The sequence below is a fragment of the Physeter macrocephalus genome, chromosome 11, assembly GCF_002837175.3.
Source record: "Physeter macrocephalus isolate SW-GA chromosome 11, ASM283717v5, whole genome shotgun sequence".
NCBI classification, from domain to species: domain Eukaryota; kingdom Metazoa; phylum Chordata; class Mammalia; order Artiodactyla; family Physeteridae; genus Physeter; species Physeter macrocephalus.
In genome coordinates, this window is record NC_041224.1 from 84,840,781 (window position 1) to 84,850,420 (window position 9,640).

The following is a 9,640-nucleotide window of genomic DNA, read 5'->3' on the forward strand; positions in this document are numbered from 1 at the left end:
GTATGCTAACACATATATATGGAATCTAAAAAAAAAAAAAAAGGTTCTGATGAACCTAGGAGCAGGACAGGAATAAAGACACAGAAGTAGAAAGTGGACATGAGGACATGGGGAGGGGGGAGGGTAAGCTGGGACGAAGTAAGAGAGTAACACTGTCATATATACACTACCAAATGTGTAATAGATAGCTAGTGGGAAGCAGCTACATAGGATGGGGAGATCAGCTCGGTGCTTTGTGACCACCTAGATGGTTGGGATAGGGAGTGCGGGAGGGAGACGCAAGAGGGAGGGAATATGGGGATATATTTATACGTATAGCTGATTCAATTTGTTATACAGCAGAAACTAACACAATATTGTAAAGCAATTATACTCCAATAGAGATGTTAAAAAAATGTTAATCTCATCCCCCAAAACACCCTCCCAGAAACATCCAGAATAATGTTTGACCAAATATCTTGACACCGGGCCCCTGCCAGCTTGATATATAAAAGTAACCTTTAGAGTCGCCATGCTGAGCTTCTGAGCACAGACAGAGGAAGTCATACGACAGCATTGACTGGATTTACTTAAATCAGAATCTTAAAATGGCCTCTCTACAGCCTGTCCTATGTCCCAAGAAGAATGTAAACTCTCTTCTTGGACTGTCCACTCCCTTCTTCACTGTCATTCTCCCCCAATGTGCCTACCTTGTACGTCCCTGAGGACACACAGACTCAGATGTGAACTGCCCTCTCTGTCCACTGCCCACCTAAGTACCCACCTGTATTTGTACCAATGCTTTTGCTCTTGCAGGTGGTTACAATAAGGAAGCATCTCTCCTTTTACCAAAAGACGGTCCCCCTCACTAGGGCTCTGGGTCTCCTCCCCTCTCTTCTTCTCAAGGACCTGACTCTTCTGTTGGCCCCTTCATCTCCTGCATCATCATCAACCTCTCTCTGCACAATCTTTCTCACCAATGTGCACATGGGCTTGAGGATTCCCCAACATAAAATAGCCTCACTGGATGCCATCTCCTCCAGCTGTGCCACATTTCTCTGCTCCCAGCATAACCAGACTTCCTGAAAAGTTTCTCTACTCACCTGTCTTCACTCCTCAACAGCTCCACTCTGGTTTTTGCCTTTACCCCTCACCCCCCAAAAAAAACTTCTGTCCGAGTCTCTAGTCATCCCCACGTCCCCATGGTAGGTGGCCTCCCTCAGCATCCTGCACAGCTCACCACCCACTCTCTTTGAAACATTTTGTTCTGGCTTTGGACTATTTTGGTTTCTTCCTACCTCACTGGCTGCTTCTCCTCCATCTCCCTTACTCTTTTCTACCTGACCTCTAGAGTTTGGGAATTTGAGATTAGGCCAGGGTATCCTGTTCTTTCTCCCTTCAATCTTTTCTTAGGTGGCATCATTTTTTCTTTTAGACTTAAATATCATCTTTCAGATGAAGATTCCCAAAAGTATATCTCCAGCCAGATCTTTCCTCTGAGGTCCAGACTCACATCCCAAACTACCCAAATTTTCATTCATATATCTCATATCTCATATTTCAAACTTTTTATGTCTGTATCTTGGTTTCTTTAAAGCCTGCCCCATGCCCTAATTCTGAAAATGGCACTACCAACCACCCAGTAATTGGAGTCACAAACATGTGGGGTGCTGTGATTCCTCTTTTCCCCTATTACAGTCCATCCTCCAAGTTTGTCACATGGCTCAATTCCACTCGCTTTGCCCCGTTTCCAACTCCCACTACCTTAGTCCAGGAAAAGCTTCTTTGGAGGAGCCTGCAAAGCCACCACTCAGCTCGTTTCCACTCCTACATCGTTTTAATTATGTATATATGATCATGTCACTCTTCTGCTAAAAATTTCCAATGGCTTCCCACTGTGATGATGATAAAATTCAAATCCCTGAGCACAGCCTGCACGGGCTGATGCTAATCTGCCTCGCCCTGTTATCCGTGCCACTGATTCTTATGCTCTGGCCACATTGGCTGTGCTCCCAGCTTGGGACCACAATACTTGAATCCTTTCCCAGCTCAGATTTTCTCATGCTCTCCCCCTTCTGGAAGGCTCTTTCATCAATACTTCAAATGGGTTGTTCCTTAGAGTGCAAGTCTCAGCTTAATTTTCACCTCTGCTCCTCTCTTTCCAAAGAAGACCCTACCCCTCATGGTCCTTCTTCTAACCACCTAGATTATTTCCATCATAACACCATGCTTTGTAATTCTTTTTTTTAAAAATTTATTTATTTTATTTTTATTTTTGGCTGTGTTGGGTCTTTGTTGCTGCGTGTGGGCTTTCGCTAGTTGCGGCGAGCGGGGGCTACTCTTCGTTGCGGTGCGTGGGCTCTAGGTGTGCAGGCTCAGTAGTTGTGGCACACGGACTTAGTTGCTTCATGGCCTGTGGGATCTTCCCTGACCAGGGCTCGAACCCATGTACCCTGCATTGGCAGGCGGATTCTTAACCACTGCGCCACCAGGGAAGCCCTGTAATTCTTTATACATTTTGGGGAGCCCAAATCCTCCATTATAAAGTCATCTCTGTGAGAGCAGGGCTCTGTCTGTGCCGCTCCTTCCCGCGTTCCTGGAATCCCCGAGTGTCTGGCTCAGGGCAGGTGCTCACACATCCTTAAGAAGTTTGCAATTCAGGGCAATGTTGGGGGTGCAGGAGGATTTGGCAGAAGGTGTGTTTTCCTCCAGGCTCTGTGCTGGAGGGCTGTGTCACCTTGGACAAACTACTTCCTTTTTCTAGGCTCAAACGTCTAAGTGTATGGCAGACACAAAACAACACATATCCTAAAGAACTGAGCAAATTGCAAGGAAGGGATGAGTTGTTCATGTGGAGAGGGGGCCTGTACTTTTTAATCTCCTTGACTTCCCTGGAATAATAGCATCTGAGAAGTTGACACATTTACTGCACTGATGCTACAGATATTCTCATATATGTTATGGAAGAGACCTGTGTATCCTTGTAATACAATCATCTATTCTTCCATTGTGTGTACTGGATGTTCTCCCTTTCTTATTATTGTAGTAAATTACAAAGATGATATTTGTGATCTTTTGGGACTAGCAGAAGCCACAAATATTTGTGCTTGTCTACATTATCCCTGATGGTAATCAGTAGAAAACCCTTCCCAGGATTCTGGGCCCCAAATCCAAATGCACCAGGCTGTTCATATTTGTTAAAACTCTCCTCTTTAAACTTCACTAATCACAAGGCACAGAAAACTGATGGAAAGTTTTAGGGACAAGAGATCAGAAAAGCCAGAAGGACACCAAATAATACCATTGCTTAGAGAAAAGGAAGGATAATCTTCAGAAGTCTCTGAGAGAGAGAATTAAGAATCAGGGAGAAAAAGACTTCGAGTGCTAAAGCAAATGATTTTAATTGAACCCTTTACTTCAGATATTCTTATTTCTGCTGGAGCTTATCAAGCTAAAGCAAGATGTTAAGCACATTCTTTACAGTTTATATAAGAGCTAAGCTTCTTTTTGGATTTTTTTGGGGTGTCATTCAGGATGAATGGGGTCAAGGAGAGGAGGGGTTTTGTTAAAGAGATGGGAGAGAGAGGTGTACTTGCTGAAAAAGATGGGATCAAATATCATCCCAGATTTTTTTTTATCAGCCCAACAAAGATTTTCCCAGAGAACCTCAGCCTAGAGTTAAAAATGGGGTCACAATTTTGTTATAAAACAGTATTTCCCGGGATCTGCCTTCCTCTGCTAAATGGGAAATCCAGCCCCTCTCGGATTCTTGCAAAAGGGTATGTGGGGTGCCCACATGTGCCCTAGGAGTCATTTGCTTGATTCCCTGATGCCTCTAGCATTTTCCTCCTCTCTCTCTGAGGTATTCTTATGGTTGCCGTACATAAAGAAGGCTTAGACCTAAAAGCGATCCATCCTGGGGAAGCCATTAGCTTTTCTGAATCTTTCGAAGCATCCAGGGTGGTTTGAGGCTGTATGTGGCCAAGATGTGGTGTTGTAGGAAGAGCACAGCTTTTGGAGTCAGAAAGACCTGAGTTCAGTCTTGCATCTGCCACTGACTAGTTGTATAAGGCCCTTGAGCAAGTGACTCAGCCTCTCTGAGACTCCATCGAACCTTGAAGGCTCTTGTCACCTCTTCCACCAAAGAGGCTTCTCTGTTGCTGATTCTCAGGGGTAGAAAGGAAACCCCCTCTCCCTGCCTTACACACTCCTTTATGGCAGCCCTTGTGTTCTAGGGCTCTGGCCCCCATGCGGGGGCTGGGTTACCTCACCTTCTGGTGACCAAGTCCAAGGAATATTTCAAATCATTTCCCATTCTTTGCCTCTTTCAAGCCTGTGTGCCTGCTCACTCTTGTCTGAGCGTGAGGTCTTCCTAGCAGGCTCCTGGCTCCTTATAAACTCTGGAGATGCTTCCTCCATTGATCCTCAAAACTCTCAAGTTCTATCTGTAACCCAAGTAAACATTGCTTCAGTTCAAGCTGAGGTCCCGCTCACACTAACACTTATTTTTCTATTTCATCTTTCGAAGTGTGCTCAAAAGCTTTATTGAGCAAAGAGCAACAATGCAGGTATTGAATTAGCAGAGAGCAGCTGTGGTTACCTGAGCTGGAGCTTATGTGCTCAAGGCCGTTGTTGGAGATGATCTGAAGGGCAGACTAGGCCAGGTTCCCTCATAGTGCTGTTAGCTTCCTCTTCGGCGATGCTCCAATGCTGGGTTGGAAAGATCCCAAAGAGGAGGAAGGAAATTGGAGAAATGAAAGAAGAGTTTTTACATAAAATTTAAAAGATGGGCAGGTACTTCAAGGCCACTCCTCGCTTTCTGGATGCTCAGTGTTGAGTAGCACAAAATCTTAAATTCTGTCGGTCCTACAGGCCAGGCAGACATGAACCTGGGAAAGGGGAAAGAGGGCCTTTCTTGTCTCAAGGCTGTCACTGAGCTACTGAGCTGGGTGATTGCACCACAGGAAAAGAGCAAGATAGGTCCCCCTTTGTACAGACCACCCTCAAACCCTCCACACATTCTGTGTCCCTCCACTGCCTGTGTGGTGCTGTAACCACTTCCCAAACTGGCCTCCTATTCTAGAGTATTTGGCTCACCTGTTTTCTGCACACTCACTGCACACACAGTATCTGCAAACGTGTCCTGCACCCTCACCTCTGTTCCCCTTATAATTACCCTGTTGTTCTTCCCTCATGGAATGAATGCCTTCCTCCTACCCTGTCTGTCAAAATCCAACTCATTCAGCAGGTGGCCCAGCTTAAGTGTGCCACAAAAGTGTGCCTCTGCCTAGCCAAAAGTGGCCTGTCATGTGTCTGTGTCCCCACACAGCACCTTGTCCTCTTGCCAGAGAACCTGTTTCCATATGTCAGAGTTATTAGTACCATGTTTTGTCTTATCCTCTAGTTGTAAAATCCTTGAAAGTGGCTATTTATCTTATTCATTTTTTAAAAATTGAAGTTTGGTTGATTTACAATGTAGTGTTAATTTCAGGTATACAGCAAAGGGATTCAGTTCTTCCTATCTCTCTCTCTATCTATCCGTCTATCATTTATCTATATCTATCTATCTATCTATCTATCTATTATCTATCATCATCTATATCTATCTATCACCTATCTATATCCTGGATGCCAGCTGTTGTACTGTACTACTGTACTTCTCAAGGTACTGTACTGTAAGATTAAAAATGTTTTCTTCATTTTTTGTATTTGTTTTTTATGTACCTATTATTTGTGTGAAAAGTATTATAAACCTATTACAGTACAGTACTATATAGCCAATTGTGTTAGTTGGGTACCTAGGCTAACTTTGTTGAACTTACGAACAAATTGGACTTACGAACGTGCTCTGGAAACAGAACTTGTTTGTATGTAGGGGACTTACTGTATTTTTATAACAACGTGCTCAGGTGTATGAGTGAGCAGGCTGCATTTGGGGAGTTCAGTTCAGCGTGATGGGGTGAAGAGTCTGAGGGGTTGGGATTGGAAATGTTGCTGGAGAAATTTAGAGCTGCTAGTGTAATATTCTGCTTTTCTAACGTTTTATGGCAGTGGCATCACAGTTTTGGGCCACATTGTTTTCTGTAGCATTAGCAGCATGCTGGGGAAGGCAGGTGCATCCTTTAAGAGTCCAGAACCGAGATCCCCTTGAGCTCCCATGGCTGTAAACTTGAGGAACAATGGCCTCCCAGACTGGAGGAGGCCTCGCTGAAAACACACCCCACGTGCTTCTGCTTTGTCCCTGGTCACATGGGGCAGAAGTGATCTGCACTTGGTGCACCACCATCTCCTTTCAGAGCCTGGCTGTGATGGCCACCCTCAGGTGACCTTGAGGATACTCTGTTTCTCTTTAGCTGTTTTGTCTTGGCTGTTTCCTGGCTTTTGTTCCAAACTAATCTTGAGAGGGCCAGGGCTAGTATCACTGCAGGTTTCTTCCTCTCTCATTACTGTCTACCATAGCTCACGGGCTCTCCTCTTTTCTGCACATCAGAAATCTCTTGGGGTCATCTGTTCTCTGGGGAGAGGCAGGGTGACATTGGGGTGCCAATGCCAGCCCAGGAGTACTGAAACCACAAACAAATCTCGTGGACTGAGAAGAGACCCCTGAGAGTTCAGGGAGGGAGTGGGGGATGGAGAAGGCAGATGCTATTTGGTCCTGGTCACTGTGACAAAGAATTTTACATTTAGACTTTTGATGTGCTCTCCAAAGGAGGTTGTACTCATGATGATTTCTTCGGGATTAAAGTATAATCAATGTGTTGCTTAGTGTTTATTTTTTCATAGGTTTGTTCTGACCCCTCTCGGCTCCAAATGGAAGTGGCCCAAGTCTCTCCCAACCTATGCGTGGTTCCTTCTGGCTCACAGGTGGCTCTGCTGAGTCTAATCCCTATGCACGTGAGTGGTCACATGAGTACCCAGGTGAAACACCAGGAGGAACCTGATGTCAGGGTTGAAATGTTGGGTGAAGAAGAAAGGAAGAACAGCCAGGATGAATGAGACATGAGGAAAAAATCTCCCATGCAATTTTTTTCCTGCTTGTTTTTGCCTGAAGGTGCCCAGGCCATCTATCTTGTATGTCTGCCTCTGGTGTTCTCGAAGGATAGTTCTTGGGGCATCTGGTCTTTGCAGAGACCTGCTCAAGCCTAACAGAGCATTTGGCTGTTCACTAGACGCTGGGTTCGGAAATCAGTGCATCTCTTGACGCTGCATGTTGCCGAGGTCCAGCCTTGACTATGTATAGATTAAAGCTAAATATTTGAAATAGGTACAAAGTAACTATTCCACCAGCATCAGAAAGAAAATGTAGCCTTGTCCCACACTGATGAACCCCGAATACAAGTCATTCATTTTAAAAGAGTCCATCTTGGTACTAAGAAAGCTAAGGGAAAGTTTGGCCTCCTCACTCGTTTGTTTGCAAGGGCTGCAGCTGGTAATGAGGATTGAGCAGCCCAGCCCTAGGATGAGTGGCCTCTCATAGTTGGCCAGAACCTAGGCTGAGGAAGGAACCAGGCTGACCAACTGTCTTGGCTTGTCTGGGACCGAGGGGGTTCTCAGTAGGCAGGACTTTCATGGTTAAATCCAGGGAAGTCCCAGGCAAACCAGGACAAGTTGGTCACCCTCAGGGACTCATAGAGCCTAGCCAACTCAAGGGTGATGGGACATGACACTTGGCCACACTGGGTCTCCATTTGTAGGTGTGGGAAGTGCTTGGTTGCAAAGCATGGTGGACTCAACCCAATTTTCCAGAGAAAGTTATTTATGTCTCATACTTGAAATAGTTCTGATTGGTTTATGGAATGCATCAGGTTGCCTCCCGCGTGATTTCTTCCTCTGGTAGAACCATCTCTGCTGACTGAAATGCCTCTCTGGGCATTTCTAAACAAGAGTCCTTGTTGCTTTTCCCTGTCTGGACAGACAGTTGCCTGTCGTGCTCCTGCCCTCTGTCGACCAGAATATTTCTGACTCTATCTCCACTGACCTCAGGCCTTTACTGGGAAGAACAGCTATTTAAGCCTTGGAGATAAAAAAAATTTTTCCTTAATCTATTTTCCTTGCCTTCCAGAGGAAAAGGGGGTGTTGAGAGAAAAATAGCTAGGAAGGGGAGTGAGAGAAAAAAGTGAGGTCAAGTTCTTCCAATGAGTGTGCACTGAGAGCCTGGCAGGACAAACACCCATGGAAGGAGGAGGCCTTTGGGAGACAGAGCCCAAATCCACATCAGAAGGTTGTTCTGGCATCCTTTCTTTGCCCTAATTCAATTCAATTCAAATCCACATCAGAAGGTTGTTCTGGCATCCTTTCTTTGCCCTAATTCCTTCCTTCTTTCTTTCTTCCTTCCTTCCTTCCTTCCTTTCCTGCTTTCTTTCTTTCTTTCTTCTTCCTTCCTTTCTTTCTTTTCTCTGCATCTATTGAGGTGATCACATGATTTTCAACTTTCATTTTGTTAATGTGATATATCACACTGACTGATTTGTGAATGTTGAACCATTCTTGAATCTCTGGAATGAATCCTATTTGATATTGATATGATCCCTTTAATGTACTTCTGAATTCAGTTTGCTAATTTCTGTTGAGGATTTTGGTATCTATGTTTACCGGGAATATAATATTGGCCTACAACTTCCTTCCTTCCTTCCTTCCTTCCTTCCCTCCTTCCTTCCTTCCCTCCCTTCCTCTTTCTTTCTTTCTTTCTTTCTTTCTTTCTTTCTTTCTTTCTTTCTTTCTTTCTTTCTTTCTTTCTTTCTTTCTTCCTTTTTTTTTCTCTCTCTCTCTTTCCTTCTTAGCCTTTAACTTCGACACACTTCCTCTCCCTTCCCTTCTCCTTCATTTGTCAGTTGTGAGTATTTTGGTTTGACTCAAGAGAAACAGACAGCTGGTGGAGCCCTCACTGATTCAATAACACCAGGCTGTTTATGTTCACACTTTCCATCCTGCAAGGGGAGCGGGTGTGCAGGAAAGCAGCTCCGTGTTCTGAGTCTTTGCGCTTTGGTGGCTGGGCTGTGGTGCGAATGGCCTTCTCCAAGTTCAAGGTCAAATTGGTGAGCTCTAAGGAGGTGTGTGCCAGTGGTGAACAGAGTGAGTTGCAGATAAATGTATTTATGTGCCTAGTGGGGAATCCAATATTATGAATATTAAAAATGGTGGCAATAAAAAGGGTATGTAAAATGTGTATGAAGAAAAGGTGTATAAAAATTTGCCCTTATGCACGGAACTCTCTTTCTAAATGTCAAGCACAGAAAGGTACTAAATAAAATCTTTGCAATTGTTTTCTGCGTGTACGTTCATGTGGGAAAAGTAAGGAGCAGCCGATGTCTTTGCATTGTGCTTTACAATGAGCACAGCACTCTCATCTATAAAAAAAAAAAAAAGTTGGGGGGAAAGACATGGGGGTGGCAGACAAGCCAAATCATTTGATATCTGGGATCATGCTAGATGGCTACCTTCAAAGGAGGCCAGGCCACCATGATTCCTTAGGCACGAATGGGTGATTAAAGAGGGTAATGATTTGGGTGAAACTTCCAACAAGGATAACGTCATTACGAAATTCACCCATCGCAGCAGCAAATCGAGACCTGGCTTTCCCCTCCTCACTATTCTCAGGACCTCTCATGACCCTCAGAGCATTGTTCTCAGCCTTGGCTACACGCTGGAATCATCTGGGAGC

The 9,640-nt window shown here is 44.7% G+C and overlaps 1 long non-coding RNA gene across 3 annotated transcripts in view; it reads right to left on the minus strand.

Moving 5' to 3' along the window:
- Nucleotides 1–5,182, minus strand: part of LOC114487196 (uncharacterized) — a 14,582-nt gene extending 9,400 nt beyond the window's left edge. For 2 of the 3 annotated variants that reach the window (XR_003682044.2, XR_003682046.2), the window contains exons 1-3: nucleotides 5,077–5,182; nucleotides 4,580–4,689; nucleotides 4,251–4,424 (exon numbers count right to left, since the gene is read on the minus strand). This is a non-coding gene — a long non-coding RNA (uncharacterized lncRNA). The remainder of the gene's footprint in view (nucleotides 1–4,250; nucleotides 4,425–4,579; nucleotides 4,690–5,076) is intronic. The other variant, XR_003682045.2, reaches the window with a different exon arrangement.
- Between the last annotated feature and the right edge of the window lie 4,458 nt (nucleotides 5,183–9,640).